The sequence below is a fragment of the Cygnus olor genome, chromosome 5 (genome assembly GCF_009769625.2).
Source record: "Cygnus olor isolate bCygOlo1 chromosome 5, bCygOlo1.pri.v2, whole genome shotgun sequence".
NCBI lineage: Eukaryota > Metazoa > Chordata > Aves > Anseriformes > Anatidae > Cygnus > Cygnus olor.
The window spans coordinates 23,459,769-23,477,331 of NC_049173.1; the positions used below are offsets into that span (position 1 = coordinate 23,459,769).

Below are 17,563 nucleotides of genomic sequence, written 5' to 3' on the forward strand. Positions count from 1 at the left end.
TTGCTAATGATTATAATGGCAGTAATTAATAATGCTTTGTTCTTTGATCTCTGGGCTTGCCGAGGCAGTCGCTGCTGCAATTGTTCTTTGCCCTAGGGCTAAGTGTGTAGCCAGGTTGTTTTTTTAGCTATCTGGTGGTTTGATCTCTGTGCCCCCACCTGTATGCTGACCCTGCCTTCAGACTGGCAGACTGGAGACTCCTAAGATGGTTTTGAGGGCAGTTGGCAAGGCTGCCTTTGGATCCGCTCCTTCCATTGGGACTAGCTTGTATTCCCTTGAGTGCTCCACTCTTCTCAGTAGTCCACAACAGGGCATCCAAATTTCTCTGCTATGCTGCTGCCCTGTCATGACACAGCAGTGTTTTTTACAGTGATAAATAAATGGATTGTTCATGGGTCACTTTAGCTTCCGAGTCCTTATATCCATACACAGCTTCTGTTGGTTGATTGGAGATTTAAAGAAGAGAAATCAGAAGCAAGAGATCTTTTAAAATATGAATGACTAACCTGAGCATCTCAGGAGAGCCAAGTAAGAAATCTGAGAGGATAAAACAATGGATTCGTGTACTGTGTCATAAATCATACATGTCAGTGTATTGGGTTTGGATGCACAACCAGGAAAAGTTGTATATCAGTCCTGGAAATGTTGACAGAAATGGCATGAGCTCCTTGTGCAGACATGAGGGACAGAGAGAGATTCCCCTGAACCTGAGCACATCACTTCTCCGTTTATGCCTTGTTTCCCTAACAGCAGAAGTCATGAAAAGAGTAACTGCGATGAGAATGAGTGAGAATGAGATTATTTGCCTTTTTCCCCCTTGTTTCCTTTTCAAAGTCATTCTAAGGCTGGTCCCTCACCTGTTGAAAAGGCTCTTACCTAACAAACCTGGTAGGTAGCTGACCTGCGTCCTGCTGACACCAGCCATGCTGCTGGGGGCTCAGAGGAGTCACTGGGACAAGCCAGATAAAGACACTGTGGTTATCTGAGGTCCTAAAGAGAGGCTCGACATAGCTGGCCTCTTCTCCCCAGCAAGACCCCTAACACTTTCTCTAGAAGCAGAATGATACCATCATCCTGGGAGATTTCTGCAGCTGTGATACTGTTTAGATTCCCTTACACCACAGTGATGCTGGGAGGCAGACTGTGAGGAGGTAAGAGTCTGAAAAAATGGGAACTGACCCCCCTGGCCCTTATTCCAGGCTCAGTCAGAATCATTTCCAAGCCCCCCAGAACATCCTATGTACTGCACGGGTCTAAATCTAAAGGGAAAACTAAAACAGTCGCTCTGCGAGGGTTGGACTAAAGCAGCAAAGTTGGAAACTTCATCCCCTCACTGAGGCCACAGGAGGCCAGGGGATGGCCTGGGCAGACAGGATTAGAAACACAAGGGTGTTAGAGAATACAGCAGGAGAGCTAACCCAGCTTTTGGTGACCTGCCTAAACAAACAGCTTCAACAGAGAGCTCAGAAATGTGATATTTGTGCTTGTGTGAGAACCAGCTCAGTGGTATGGTTATTATCATCTGCGGAGTTGGACAGAGCACGGTGGAAAGTCGGGACTGATCTCTTCTAGCAGGAGCATGTGACCTACCTAAAAATGATTGATTATTCCTGAGGATTTGCTGAGTTTTCCAGGTTACTCAACATCATTTCAGCTGCAGCAGTGGAGAGGACAAAAGCACTATTGCAGCAAACCCATCTGTTTGCCTTGGAGTTCCAGAACAGGTCAGATCTGCCACTAAGCTTCCATTTTCTTGTGAGGTCTTTTGAAGCGTTTGCAAGTACTTTGTCGCATCCAGGTCCCAATTTTGCTTGGGGAAAATGTTTCATGCAATGGAGACAATCAAAGGTTTCCTCTCTGAATTCTCATAGTCCCATCCCCTCCTCTTGGCAAAGCAATCAGTACCTCTAGCGGCGGGTTCAGCCTTTTGCTTTGCAGATGAACTGTGGGAAGAGAGCTGAGGCCCAAACATCTCACCCTGCCAGATCCTTCCTGGCTGGACTCCCTTCAGTCTACAAAAGAAGGAAGATCAACATAAAACATCTGAAAAGCAGAACTTGGAACAGTCAATTTCATCTGAATACTAAACTCCAGAGAGTTTCTTTTCCAAGCAAGATGGGGCAGTGCAGTGGTGAGCCAGAAATCTTAAGTTCCATTTTATTAGTGTATTAGCAAGAATCATCCATTAGCTCATTCTCATCATGCTGCTTCACTTAATGATTTGAGATACACTCTGATGTCTACCCTGAGACTAACTCTGACCCCTTCTGATCCCATGCCTGTCCTCCAGATCCGCTCCTTGCAACTAGGATAAGAGAGAGGTCTTCCTGCCGGCCTGGAAGAACTGAGGTATCCGAGTGCATTCAAATGCTAGCAGGGAAATGTCTTAAAAGGTCAGAATAGTCCCCAATGCAGGGTTACACGATAGTATGTAGAGCTGTTTGTTCTTGTGCTATATTGATGTTTCACTCCCATTTTCTTTTGTTTAATGAAGGGTTCGCAGTCCTTCCCTTTTCATAAAGGGACTGCGGTATTTGTTATGAACCCTCGGACTCCCTGCTCAGGGGGCAGTTTACGAGCCTGTAGTAAACAAGCAAGAGCCTGTGTAAGCAAGAAACGAAGATAATTCTTTATTCACCTCAACCACAGAGCCCTGAGTCTCAGAAATCTTGGCAACCCCCAAACCCCGAGTTCCTCCCTCCACCGGGATGAGACATTAGCTAGTGTATCAAGCAATTACATAGGGTATTTTTTTCTGCAGAGCTGTGACATCATGCCTGGCAGCTCCCCAAGGCACCAGATCCAATTACCTGAGTCACCAGCAAAGGGAAATTGCCAAGGGGCTGTCACTGAATTCAGCTCTGGTGAATGCAAGAGCAGAAAAAGCCAAGTGAAATGGCTGACAGCAGACAAGGGGGAGGGAGAGGGGAGGGAAGGAGCAGCAGCAGCAGTTCCTCGTCAGAGGGATGGAAGGAGAAATCGGTACGGAAAGGAAAAAAGAAATCCAGGGAGAAGCTGCAAAGAAAGAACCATAGGGGAAACTCTGTGAGGGGAATTTCCAAGTATTCCCCGTGTCCCACATAAGAGATGATCAGGGCCACTAGACTGATATAGGTCAAATGCTTTTTGAGTTATTTTTTGGCGTGTAATTTAAAAATTAATCACTGTAGATGGAGCTGATGCCCTTTTCTTTTGCGATCCCATCTGGAACCTCGTTTTCTAATTTGCTGCATTTTCCAGCTTTCTGCTAAAGCTGTTTTCAAGGACTGAGAAACCGACCTCGGTGCTCGCCATTCCCTGCCCTGGGTTGTTTCCCTTTGCAGCTGCAATATCTTCCTTGCCTGGAGGAGTTTGCAAGGAGTACAAGGTTCCTCTGAAGCAGGCACGTGGAGCCTTGTTTTCATAACCGGGCCTCTGGAGGCTCCTGTTAATTACTTCACCAGAATTCTTATATATAGCAGCAAAATGAAATTCCGCCAGCACAGGGCTGAAATATGGGCCTCCGTTGCCTAAGGAGCCAGCACCGAAGTGGTGGCTTTAACTCACAGACAAGCATACCAGTCGATCCTGATACCAAAACTCAGGCGTACATAGATGCCGTACACAGAATGCATTTGCAAAACCAGAGATACTCACAGGGAGGATTTCACTTGTGTGTGGCATGAGCAGTTACAGACACAGAAGGAGATTTTCTGTGCTGCGCACAGAAAACAGAATGAGAGAGAAACACGAGCACATGCAGATACACCGGGTAAGAGGAGTAAGTGGAGCCCATGAAGCACAGAAATACACATTGCGCACGAATGCATGTAGAAGTACTGTGCACACACAAAAGCTATTAAGATGTAGATGCAGCCTCATTAATCTGGGCTGTTTTACAAACCTTATTCCCTAGCTTTCATAGGGGATTTAGGTGATAAATGAGGCCATTTTGAAATCTGGCAAAATGCCGCCTTCCTCAGAGCATACTACAGAATAAAATTCTTCTATAATGTGTAAAGCGCAAGGGAGAGGGGGCGCCACCGGGAGGGAACACGTCTGGGCATGTGTCGCATGTAAACTATCAGCTTTATCTCCGCCGCCCTGCGTTTGTGCAAGTATTCTGCGTGCCTGTGCCGTGGGGGGTACGGATGCACCGCTGAGGCCATCTGAACTGCTTTGTACGTCAGGCAGGAAGGAAAGGGACCGTTGAATGAGGATCTCTTACCTGCCCCCAGCCCCAGGTTGGAAAACTTGAAATGGATGACCTTCAGGGTCTACTACAAAGGTTATGGGTTAAGCAGGAATAAGGGCCTTAATTTATCACGGGTGGGTTGGGGAGTTGTCTAGCAATAAAGATACTCTGTCAGCATCATGACCTTTGCTTTGTTTTTGTGAACTTCTGCTGCCGGTACCCTAGAGGGTTAGCAGAAATGTGAGGTATGAGCAGATACATGGGTATGTGTATTATATTGCTATCGTGTTCATTAACTGTAGAGCCATGTGCTCAAAACATTTACATACAGCTTTTCCTTCCCCTTCCTGCAGTAATTTTCAGGAAGGTGCCACTGACAAAAGGATCTTCCATAATCAAGTGGTGCTTGATTTCCCAGAGACTTCTCCCCAAACTGGACAGTAGCCCTGTTACCTGTACACCTCTGTAACACCCCATTTGGGTAGGAAACTGCACATATGTGAGCTGCCTGTGTGCTGACTGGGCAGCAGTGCAGGCGGGCTGGTCAGCTGCCTGCAACCAGCCTGTAACACTGCGGATGTCTGCCCTCCTGCCCCTCCGTGCAGGCACTAATTTGGGTTGCACCAGTTTATCCAGCCATTCCTTTTCATGAAATGTATTACCTGAGATTTTGCCTGAGATTTCATGAATGCTGCGAATTGGACTGCAACTCATCACAGGGTTAAAAAGGTGTCAAGGGAGAGGTGTGTAGGTAGCAGAATCGCCTCAGCTTTCGTTCCTTGGGAGCAGTCTGAGAAAGAATATTGATATCTCTCACCAAGCAGAATTTACCTGGCCTAAGACTGCAGTGAGGCAAGAATCAGACCTGAATCAATGCAGTGTTAGACTCTGGTATCTCCCTGCGGAGTAAAAAACCGACAGCTTTATCCCACTGGAAAGCTGTCGCGAAGGAATTACGGCGAGGGAGAGGGTTGATTTATTTCTTTAAGATTACTTGCCCCCACCCCAGTTTCTGGTAATCACTTCCATGTCTGAAGTAAGTGACCTGTGTAATACCACAGTGTGCCTTTCCCCAGTTTTCTCCAGGCATGCTATCCGAGCTGGATTTGTGGAGTGCATTTGCAGAACACGGAGGCACACCCAAGCTCGCTTTCCCTGGGTGAATTCAGGTTAACCAGGGCTGCTAGAGAAACGCGATCCATAGGTAGCTGCCCGAGCAACCACCCAGTTCCCAGGAATTCACGCTGCCCCTGCAGAAACCCGTCTGGCAGAAACCCGTGAGCGAGGTTACCGGCAGGGCTCCTGCATTTCTGCCACGCAGGAACGTGCTCGCCTGCAGCTGCAGTCCCAGGGACAGGAGGCTGTGCAAGCAGCCCGGCCGCAGCAGCACAGAGCTCACCTCACAAGGATTTTCTGTGCCTGTTTTGTCACATTTCGGGGTGGTTTTGTTGCACATTAGATGGTGTTCAGCACACGTCTCTCCATTTGAATTCTGCGTCCCCAACATAATGGCAGCTGGATCGTGAATAGGTCCTTGAGGTGTCGCTACTGCAACAATAATGCCAATAATGATAATAACAGCAAAGGGGAGATCACAAGTGCAGCTCAAAGTACGTGCTTCTAGCCTCCGCATGGATCAATACTCTGACCTTCAAAGTCAAGGCATATTTATCTACTGAAGATCTTTTAAATACTGATTTGGAATTTTAATGTATTTTCATACCGCCCCTCTGCAGCTTGAGCAATTAGGTTTGTGGCACCAGGGTATCCGCCTGGTTTGGCAATAGAGGGATTCAAAACAGCCTCTGTAAGAGGCTTTGGGAAGCTTCTCACTATTTCTAAAATGGCTGCTCTGTAGCATACATATCACGGAAGGGACAAACAGTGCTAGGTGGCTAGAGAGGTGTCTGCAGCGGCCTGCGTGATCCATTAACAGGGGTGTGAGTGGCTGTGCAGCCAGCAGAAGGAAAGGCTCAGCCCGCACAGGACCCTGCTGGTCCCAGAGCACTGTGCCATCCCCAGACCGAGCCTGCTGAAGCCCCAGCGCCCGGCTGTGCATCCTCAGGAGGCCATCCCTCTTCATCCCTGCCCACCCTAGGTGCCGGCCAGCTTGGTGGAGCTCCCCCAAGCAGAGCAGAGCCTGGGGTGCAGAGCGCTGCAAATGTGACGGCGTGGCACGAGCTGCCTCCTTGGGGTGCCTGCTCTGCACGCTGGGCTCAATCCTCTGTGTGCTCCTTCATCTCAAGCAGCTTTGGAGGCTCGTATCTTACATTTTGGAGATAGGCACTGTGGTCCCGAGGGGAACACAAAATGGCTGTCGTGGGTATTTGCATATATCCCTATTTATACACAGCGTGTTAGGCACCGATACAGTGCAGCGCAACCTGTACGTGCATAGACGGAGCCAGCTCTATGTTGCAGCGCACACAGCACGGCTGTGTGTGCAGGGACAGGGAGGGAGCAGGGCACGGGGAAAAATTCCCTTCCTGCCATACAAAACTTGTCCCCCTTCCTCCTCCCCCTCTGTCCTCCCCCCTTCCCTCATATTTTGGTTTCTCCACATCTGTGCAGAATTTCAGGCACTTGGGGCTCCCAGGAGATAGCGTCATTTTTTGTGTTAAAGATGCTTATTGAATTTGACAAACGATGATTTATGACAGGGCAACCCGCACGGGGCGCAGTGAGGAATCTCAGCTCCTCGTCACGGCCCGGGAATCTGTTTTGTTCCCGTCTCAGCTCCTCGCCCGCCTCTCGTTGGAGCTCTGAGCAGATCAGACGCGACAGATGCTGGGGATGCATTGCTTCGCTGAGAGAAGGAGAGGCAGAAACAAAGAGAGCAGGGCGAGGGGCTGATCTCCCGGTGTCTCTCCCTGTAACCCACGACCACACCTCCAACACCTAGCGGGACACTCACAATAATAAATTAGCTGTAACTGGCTCGGAAGCCTGGGTCTGAATCCAGCTTCACTGAATTTTCTGCACAGTCATGACAGTCTGAATTCAGGTTTCAGGCCTCGTTTGCTGACCTCTGGGCCAGCTGAGGGCTGGATCTTCTGGATGCGATTTATCCAGCTCTGCAGCAGCCCCTCCTTGCTACTGTCTCTGGCTAGTCCACTTCCATGGTGCAAAGACACCTGAGAGTTTTCGCACACATCCTGCTGGATCCAGCAGGGCCCATTAAGCCCAGCTTAGCACCGACATGGCCAGACCTGGTGGGGCTCCTTTGGAGCCAAGCAGGTGTCTTCCCCCTGTGCTGTGAGTGCTGTGAGGCTCTCTTAGCCCCAGCACTATCGAGATGCACGAAAGGCAGCTCACGTCTGGCACGGCGCCCAAGCTAATAAACCCTCCCAAACCCAGAGTGCTGGGACGCGCGATGTGGAGACACTCGAGTGGTCCTGTTGGGAAGCAGCCCAGGTCCAGCAGGGCTGATGCTGCGCCAGAGCTAATAATCCTTGCTGGACTCCGGCTGGGCTCGTGCAGAACGGCTGGGTGTCCCTGCATCGGGTTCCACGTGCATCCCGCGGGCCCCACATTAACAGGGCCTTCCACTCCCCGAGGTCTATCCCAGCCCCCTTCTCTTGGGTCACGGAGACTTGACAGCAGCGTCTTGGGGAGAGACAGCGCATGCACCAATCCTCCCAGTGATAGCAGCAGGCAAGGCGGGAGGGTGGGAAGGTCTGGAGGGAGACACTCCTCTGCTGGCAGGGACCCCAGCGCAGCGAGGGGGAGGCTGGGCAGCACATGGCTGCTCCATATGGAAGCCATTAGCCGGGAATGTCTGTGATGTGGTCTGGAGCAGTGTAAACAAGAGCCATGAATTATCCAGCACCTTGTAAGCAGGGCTGGAAAGGATCCCCTGCCATCCTCGCCTTCCCTCCCTCTCTTCCTATCTCCCTCCTTCCTTTCACCTCCTTTCCCTTGATTCCCCTCATTACTGTAGATGTTTCTTTATTTCCATGTGTGGCTGAGCAAGGCTGTGCTTTCCTCGGTCCTCCTGCTTTTAACCCGTGATGCAATTCGGGAAGGCTGGAGCTGGAGAGGGGCCAAGGCCTCCCGTACCACCTCTGAGCTAAATCAGCCCCAGGGCGAGTGAGCACGCTCACCGCCTTGCCGCGTGCATCCACCTCCCCAGACACCCTGCCAGCAGCGATTCCCTCCCGATAGCCCTGCCAGCAGCTCTGACTGTTCTCCTCGCCTCCCTTATGGTCCAGAAGGCTGACTCCAGGTGAAGGGGGACATCAGCACCCAGCTGAAAGTCTGAAACAGCTCAGTGCTCAGTCACAGGGTCTAAAACATGGCTTACAACGGTGCTAAAGAAGTACCCTGTCTTCTTCAGCCTCCAAAATTCTGTCTCGCAGGCTGTCTGAATGCAAAGACCTGCAGGAAGGGCAGAGGAGACAGTGGTTGGGCAGAAATCTCCTTTTCCTGGTAGGTACTGGTGGACTGGCTAAACTGGCCGTACTGGATGCTACTCCCTATTAACTGCTTCTTCTCCAGACAGCAAAATCAAACCATCGATTTATGTTGATATATCCCAGCGATCCCAACATCAAGCTCTAGAAACTATAAATACTAGTATCTCTTCACTTGCTATTGAAAAGTAGCTATTTCTGGCAAGGAAGGAGGAAGTTATTTAACAGAGCATAGCAACACTGTGCAACATTTGAAGTAGCGGGATGCTGCATCCAGCCATGTATGATATGGAAAATTTAGGAAGCAAAATGAAATTGCTCAAATTGGAGTATAAATTAACACCACGGTTCTCCAGCAGGGCTACACGTTCTTTCAGGACCAGGAAGGGAATTTCCATTTTTAAAACAAGACGAGTCTTCTAGCTAAGCCACGTGCCCAACACAGCCCTGGCTTGTGGGATCGTGCCCCACCACCTGCTGAACTCTCAGCACCCCATCCTGTAGCATCTCCTTACCTTGCCGTCCTCTGAGCAGGTACCACCCATCAGACAGCTCTGAGTCTGAGCTCTGATGGGAACACTGTCTGGAGTTAGACAGCTTCAGAGCAAATGTCACCAGTAACAGCAAATTATGAGTTTGTTTCATTTTAACCAGCCAAATGCAGCATATCTCCGCGGCGGGGGAGACCTCTCATGTTTCTGAACAAAGGCTCTGTAACTCCCCTGTCTCTGTTGTTGGGGTGGATGTTGTCTCTTCAGGATGTTGAATGGGGCATGGTGGTCTGTCCCCCTGCAGCGACACATGTCCCAGGAAGTGATGCAGCTTGGTGGCAAAATGGCTTTTGACGGAATCTAATATGGATGGTAGTACCTCTGAAAGCAGATGTCACGAGGAATAAGCCCCGGCCAGCTGGACTGGTGCATGAGTTAGACAGCAGCCTAATGTCTGTTCCTCACCACCTCCAGGAGGGTGTCTCTGCTAATAGGGATTCTTCCTGTCAACAGCCGTTCTCAGTTTCTTGAGCAGTAATGAAGCAAAACTGCTTTGGGGAAAAAAAATGTAGAGGAGAGTGGGCAACCGTCCAGACCTTTCCCAGGGCTCTGGTGAGCACATCTAGAAGGTTGCGCATCTACGTCTGCTCCATGGGATAACCCAGCATATGGCTCTTCTGGAAACCCCACAATCTAACCTTTATTAGTGGGGTTACTGTGTGCACTTTGTGAATCCCTGTCCTGCCGCTCGCTGCAGAGCCAAAGAGTCAGAAGTAACATTACAATTCTGGTGATTTCTGTGGTTTTGATTAGGATGTACCATCTTATACCAGGATTGAAACTGGATCTGATAATTAAGTCTGAGCTGTGAAATGGTCTGGATGATCCCTGATCACTAATGTTATTTACCTGGGAAAGTAGTGATGGTCAGATATGGTGAATACAAAGCACAGTTAAAACAGGTAGGAGTTTCATGCTTTAGGGTCACTCCCCTGGTTTGAGAAAATTCCTGCAGTGTGCCCTGCCAGGTGGGTTACCTGGGATTCTCCTGGCATCTGAGGCTTCATCAGGTGGGCACCGTTAAGGCTGGACTTCACGGACAGATATTTCCCCTTCATCTGGTAACCCTGTGCTCGTGTTTTCCGAAATTTTAAGGACAGAGTAGATCATCTTCTCTAGCTTTTACATAATGCAAGCCCTGATTTTTATTCAGCTGGGACACACCCTATTCATTTTCACTTTCAAAGATAATAAGGATAAAGTATGTCTTTGCACAGTCCTAGTATTTAGAGCTGGAGAAGCCCTAATTGGTCTCATTTCATGTGTCTCCTGGGGACCAGCAGCGGATTGTTTCCTTTACAAAGTAAGCTAGAAGTTCTAAATGATTCAAAAGATGGCATTTCCGCTGCTTTCCTGGAAAAAACTTCTCCTTCTGCATAAAGGTCTTGCTTAGTTTCTCCACTGTTCCTAGTATTAGCTCTGTAACCACAATCATTAACTCCTCTGAAAATGTTTTCACCTCAGCAGCAGCTACCAGCTTCCTTCACGCAGACTCTCAGCATTTGGTGCAGCTTTTGCGTGCCTCCAAATTCACCTCAGTCTGCCTTTAACGTACCTTTCCGGGAACCAGATCTTGAACCCAGACCCTTGGGTCCACCACTGCCTTGTTCCTTGGGCGTCCTGGCATGTCCTGGCCCCTCTGAGCCCCGTGGTTCAGGGCCTGCGTGGCAGCGAGAAGCCGGCACAGGCCCAGGCCTCGGCACTGCGACAGCCACAGGCTGCTGCCGCCCGCTGGGCCCATCGGAGCTGGAGATACAGTCTCCATAGCGACACAGGGTTTTTGTTTTTCTGGTGAACAGTCGCAAAGAATAGGCAGAGCACATCTGGAGCTGCGGTATCCGACTGCCCCCCCAGCCTGCTGGAGCCAGCAAGAGGCAATGCCTTGGCTTCAGCAGGCTGAGGGCCAGGAGACAGGAGGGATGCATGGGAGAGAGGAGCAGTGCTGCGGGGTGTGCTATTTACCTGTGGGCTGCCGTACTACTGTCATGTGAAGGGTTTTACAATGGGAATACCTAAACCTCATCAGCCTGCTATCTTCTCTGCCTGCTATATGCCTTGGCGAACATTTGAATGACGAATTTTTCTATCCCTCATTTGTAAAGCCAGAGTTTCTGTGTGCCCCTAGCTCAACTGCACATCTGAGAGGGTACAGAGCGATCACCTCATCTTTTCTGGTCAGTGCTTTGAAGAGGTTCTTTACGTATGTCACTGTTTTATTTTTCAATGTCTAGTGCTAGCAGCAAGTGCCTTGCTGCTGTTGTGCACTAAGCACTAAAGCCTCTCGTTGCAGCACTTTGGGCTTATGAGATATCGTGTAGGAGGGCTGTTTCTGCCATGGGGCTGTACATAACACATTCTGGGCTGTACTTGGTTACTTTAGCTTATTTGCTTCCTTACGGCATCTTCTGTCAGGTAATTTTTGGCTCTGTTCTCGGAAAGCAGAGCAGATTATGCTGTTCCTCTCTGCCCCATTCCAGCTGTTGCATACAGCCATTTCAGCAGACAATTTAAAAAAGAGATGATACTGGCTGCATGCGTCCGTCGCAGGAAGAGGCAGAGGGATCAGGCTGCATGCCATCAACCTCTAACTTCAGCAGGCGGGATGTGGGAAAAAGCAAAGCCCAACCTCAGCCAAATAAAGCTGGCCTGCAAAAGACCTTCATTCCTGAGGAATTTTTGAATTAAATACTGGCTAGAGCCGGCCAGATTCCATTGAAAATGACTATGTCAACTGGTTTTAAATAACAGTCTTTCATGTATATGTTTTTTATGTTGCTTCCCATTGTCTGTTGATTTCCCTGTAGACACTGGGAAATTAAATCTTTTGCTCAACACATTTTTGTTCCTTCTTGCTTGGCAAACGTAGCGTTCTGAGCCTGACTTGGAGCAAGATGGCTGGCCGGGCACCGCTCCCAGACGGCGGCCCGAGCGGTCGGCGGGAGGAGATGGCACCTGGCCTTCCCGGGCATCTGACACCACTGGTGCCTCTCTCACTTTTTCTGGATGTCCGCGGCTGGTTCCTGTAGCAGCCCATGGCACCACTCCTGCTGTGTTAGTGGGACTGCTGGAGCCCCGCTGTACTTCACGTGGGGCAGACCAGTCCTGACTTCACTGAACTTCCTTTGTAAACAGAGGTTCATTGCTTAGCCTTCTCCTAAGAATGCCATTTCCAGTGTGCAACGGTAGCCACAGATTGCAGAATTGTTTTGGTAACTTACCTACTTCAAGCACTGGGCCAGGAAATGAGAATTAGTCCCTCCTGGGGACACAGTGCCCTTATTACACTGTGTTAGAAGAACTCAAATTTCTTTGAAAAAAAAATGGAACAACTAAAGCCACCTGAATCCCTCTGTCTGGAAGAAAGCCTGACAGAGACTTGGACAGGGTAGCTGCAGTATTCCTTGAAATTACTAAAAGCAAATGGTAATGAGGAGCAGCTGGAAGGAAAGAAATCTTCCACATGGCTATATGTGCCATCCATACTGACCCAGATTGTATCGCTGTGGCCAGAAAGTAAAAACAGATCCCTTACAAGCACCCTACATTCTGTACCACTGTTACACTGGGGATTTATTTTTAATTGTACCCAGAAGTGCCATGAGAAGCACAAAAGGCTGCCTCTATACGGGACAAGTCTGTTGCTGTTGATGTTACTGCAGCACTTGAGAGACCTGGAGCAGACTCCTGCTCCTGGAGCAGATTTCTCGGGGTCACTAGCACATGATGCTGTTCAACCATTTTTGTGATACTGGAGGCCTTGAATATGGTTGACTGTCTTCTGTCTGTGTCACTGCTTTGATATGTAACATTAGGTGAGCAGCATGTCCCTCTAGATGTGGCTGGCAAAGCTAAAATCATCTTCCTCAGCCCAGCATGGGATGGGAGGATCTATAGGGCAAATCTGAAGCCCCCTGCAGCCCAGCGCAGCCTCTGGTTAGCAGTTTTGGCCATGGACCAACTTTGCTTGGTGAAAGCACCTCAGTTGTGACCTACTGCTTGATCTGATGATTCATTTCAGCAACTTGGACTGAAGTGAGCAAATGGGGAGGAAAGAGCCAGAGCCCATCCCAACACCCCCACCAGGTGTAGGGCAGCTGGGGTCAGCCAGAGCAGCCCAACCCCAGGCACTGGGCACCTCCACGGGGATAGGGACGGTAACGAGTTGAGGGTGGGCAGGCAGGGCAAGGCTGTGGGAGCTGGAGACCAGCATCCTATGGCATTGCTGGGGCAGGGACTGGTGGCCCCGGGGGATGAAATGGGGTCCTGGGCCATGCGCAGGGTGGGGGGAGCCCCAGGTGGGGGATCAGGGCCCCGACTGTTTGGACTAAAGCACCACGAGCCGTTTATAACTGCATCAGGATCCTTTGCCTGGTGTGGGGATGTCAAGTGCCTGGGACTGGAGCTGGGTTCACTGAGAATGCTCCCACTCTTCCTTCATGCTGAGTGAGTTTGGTCTGAGTTAGTTAATTACATTTAAATCTTTTATGCACCAGCTTTGTGTAACTTCTTAGTAAATCCAGAAGGAATTTAGCCTCTTCTAAGTGATTGCCATCCATCCATAAAACGTGCTCCTGGCACCCTTCCAGTGGAGAGATCCACTGGTGATGCCTGGGTAGCAGCAAGCAGTATCATCCAGAGATGTTCAAATTAGACAGGAGAGCTGATTTGGGTCAGGAAAGAAATGTACCAATGGTAGGTGCGTGTGTTTAAAAGAGAGCGTAAGTAGTCCAGTGAGAGAGCTACATGAATGCAGCTATATTGCTTTGGGTACTAAGGCAGATTTAGATGTCTCTTAACTGCACGATATGGTGGACATCCCTCAGAGGCTTCAGTTTACTCTCCTAGCTGCATGACCCCCCCAGGGTGCTTTAAAGTGCTTCTGACACAGAAGAAATATTCCCTTCTGAGTCACCCCTTTCACTTCAACAGTGCCACAACCTCGAGCCCTGCATGGGGACACTGGGGACTAGCACAGACTCTTTAGCAACAGCCCCCCAGTGAATCATTCCTGTGGAAATAGCCAGAAATTTTGTGTGACATTTGCAGAGCTTCAAAAGATGTATCCTGAACTACATCGGGCATGCACAGATCTGAGTTTTCCACTGTCTTCTGCCCAGGGTGCCATGTCTGTGAAACTGGTCAGCCTCTTGTTTTGACTGGAGGAGGCTTAGCCAGCTGAAACTAAAAATTGCCAAAATTTAACTGTCAGCATAAATATATATATATACACATAAAAAAAAAAATAACCGCTAGTAAAAGAATATAAAAAATGGAGCATGTCAGTAAAATATTTTGGCATTTCATTGGTACAAATACCCAGACTCCCTAAGCACTTTCAATACCTAATCTAGATTTACTGCCTTTTTGAGATGGCTGAAGTGGTAGATTCTTTAAAGCTTGACATGAGTGACCATAAGCATGAATTGTACAAATCCAGAGTTACAATTTTACAGCCTGTGTGAACACTTTTAGCCATGTGCTTTCGAGATTTATTGAGGTTCTCAATGTTTGAAGTGCTTTTGTGAAGAAAATTAGAATGTCAGTTAAAAATGTGAAAATGACCCATAAATTCTCTTTGGTTTTGGGAGGTCGAAGGAAAAAACCTGTTGGTTTGTATCTCAAAGAAAGAAAGGAAGAAAGAAAGAAAAGATAGGAAGGAAGGAAGGAAGGAAGGAAGGAAGGAAGGGAAAAAGCCCCCCTCAAAGGAAAATCATTTTTCCCCTCATCTTCTCTCGTCTTTTTTAAAGTTGATTCACTTGATGAAGTTTACCAGGCCAAGAAGTTGAGACCTGGAGGATGAAAAATGCCTAAGCTTCACACAGCCAGGAAAATGCAAGTAGCGGCAGGACAGGCTTCCCATGTGCGCTGCTCCCCAGCCAGTGTGTTGTTGCTTTCATTCATGCAGTTCTCAGTTTCCTAGGCTACTACCCAGAGTTAGCTAGCAGCTGGATGGAAACCCTGCAGCTGATGTCAAGAGCCACGGTGTGTCACGAAGACCTGAACCAGTGACTTAAATAGAAGCCACGTCTACGTCCTTCCAGTGCAAAGAACCATATTTCAGACCTGACTCAGCTCATCACTTCCCACCCTCTTTGTCTCGGATTCCTGCTGAGGCTGACTGCAGTATTATGAAAACAGCAAGACAAGGCATTTCGTGTTGTATTTCTGATATGTGAGGGAAAGCAAAGAATGAGAAATGTCAGGAGTAAAGCCAGCCTTAGGAGATATCCTCTTCCCAGACAAAAGAGATTTGGAAGTACAACCACCTTTATTTTAATGCTTTTCTGAATAAAACCTCTGAATCTCTTGATGCATGGGCCATCACTAATGTGATCAAATCATATTCAGTTTGTCTGTGGATTTCTAAAGCACCTATCACTGTCGTAGCTGGGTGACAGATTACAAGAATTAGAAGAGACATCACTGCAGTTCCATTTATACCCTATTCTCTGTCCCCCCTAAGGCATTTTGAGATAGATTCTCTGGTCTCTGCTAAATTTGCTTTGCAGTGCTTATGGAGCATAGAGAGAACTCAAACAGGCAGGAGATTCCCACAGGAAAACTCCCCCAATACAAGGGAGATATGTGCCACTTGTATAGCTGTCTTGTCTCTGCAGGCTGTCCCTCATCCCTCTTCTCCCAGCAGGAATAGGATGAAACAAAGCGCTATATTACAACACATCTTCCTCTGGTATAAGGTCCATTACCTTGTTTATGCTGCTGGTGTAAACTGGAGTATGTGATTTATTGTTATAGCTTCCAGTTGGATAAGGCAGGTAGGATTTGGACATCTGCCTCTCTGGCATGCCTTAGTCAAGGGTCAACGTCTCCTATTCTGGCTGTTTTGCAGGACAGCCACAGGGAAAACACCCACACAGTGTCTGTGTGACACTGGCTTTATAGCGAAGGATTCCTGCGTGCAGGGCACCACATATTGGTCTCAGCCTGAGGTCAGACTGAGCTGTTATTCCACCAGAGAACACGACAAGGCATTCCCATGGCTGCTGTCCCTGGCTCATGAAATCTTTTTGCCTCTGAGAATGGCAGAAGAGAACTGTGGGCTTCCCAGCCTCAACCTGCTTGCAGCAAAATCAATCATCAATTCTTTTCTTCTTTTCCCTTGTGTATGTCTTCACGCAAACTAATCACAGACTCTTTTCCTGACTGTTGTTGATTCTCTCCTCCTGCCCCCACAACCCTCCCTAAGCAAAGCCAGCCAGCACGGCCATTGGAGAGGGGTTAGTATCAGGTTCCAGCTTGACCTGGATTCATAATCTGCCCAAAATACGATGAAGATTGAGTTTAAATTTCTCACGTTTATTAGTCTTCCAGTTCTTCCCCACCTTGCTCCTACCAGGCCGTGCAGCTGGTTAGCCAAAACTCCTCCCGTACTTGGAGCAGCCCGCAGAACCTCAGGGCATTCCTTCTGGGCTTCTGGTCCAGCTCCTTGCTTGCCCAGGCAGCCATATCATACAATCATTGCAGTAAATGCGTATATTTCTTAAAGTCAGCATGGTTTTTGGCCTCCCTAAACCCATTGGGAGGCCTTCACAGAGCTTCAGTGCTCTGAGCGCTAGAAACCTGACAATCCTCAGCCTAAATGTATGCATGGCTAGTTTACACCCATTTGTTCTTATGCCAGCATTGTCCTTTATCTTTAAATAGCTCTTTCCTCCTCCCCATGTGTTCACCCCCTGAAGTATTTATTTATAGATAGCAATTATATCCCCCTTTGCTAGGCTAAACAAGCCAGGCTCCTTCGTTAATTAAGCTCTGGTGAATGATGCAAGGCCAAGCATCATGGATGCCCAAAATCTGCCTCAGTCTGGGCTGTATTAACAGAGCGGCGGGAGCCAAAAAGGACACGCCTAATTTTACAGGAGCTGATTCTAACTGCCCTCCTACTTAATGCGAGGCTTCTTAGTTCAAGCTGCGATCAAGTCCTCCATTTTGTCTTTAAGGTAAGGCAGATGTGGGCTGCCTTTGATGCACTCTGTTCCGTCCTGCTTGACATATCCAAGCAGCTGGGTAACCCATACTACATTAATCACATCGGGCGTTATTTTTAAAGCAGAATTAAGAAGTGGAAAAATTGGGAACCTCAGTTGCTTGCTTGTTCAAAACATGTCCAGACAGAAACTGAGGAAATGTGTGAGAGGCAGCAGTCCTGCATCAGCTCCGGGAGATGGACTGGAGGAGTTAACAGGGCTTTTCCATCTCTAGCCCGTAGCACTGCTGTAATTCATCATTTCTATAGCACCATAAATTAGGTGGCACTTTGCAAACACAGAGGCAGTTCTTGCTTCCCTGAAATCTATAGCAGGACTCTCAGGATGGGGTGCCTGGCTGAGGCACGCTCTTGCCCAGAAAGGCTTCCACTGTAAATACTGTGCCTACGGGACTGTGACAATGCTGCGCCATTGTCC

The 17,563-nt window shown here is 48.7% G+C and overlaps 1 long non-coding RNA gene across 1 annotated transcript; it reads right to left on the reverse strand.

Annotated features, from left to right (window-relative positions):
* Window positions 1-1,441: 1,441 nt before the first annotated feature.
* Window positions 1,442-10,926, reverse strand: LOC121071537. The gene is made up of 3 exons (XR_005820678.1): window positions 10,693-10,926; window positions 4,837-4,964; window positions 1,442-2,012 (listed from the first exon to the last, which is right to left on the reverse strand). It is a non-coding gene; the product is annotated as an uncharacterized LOC121071537 (long non-coding RNA).
* Window positions 10,927-17,563: the final 6,637 nt, after the last annotated feature.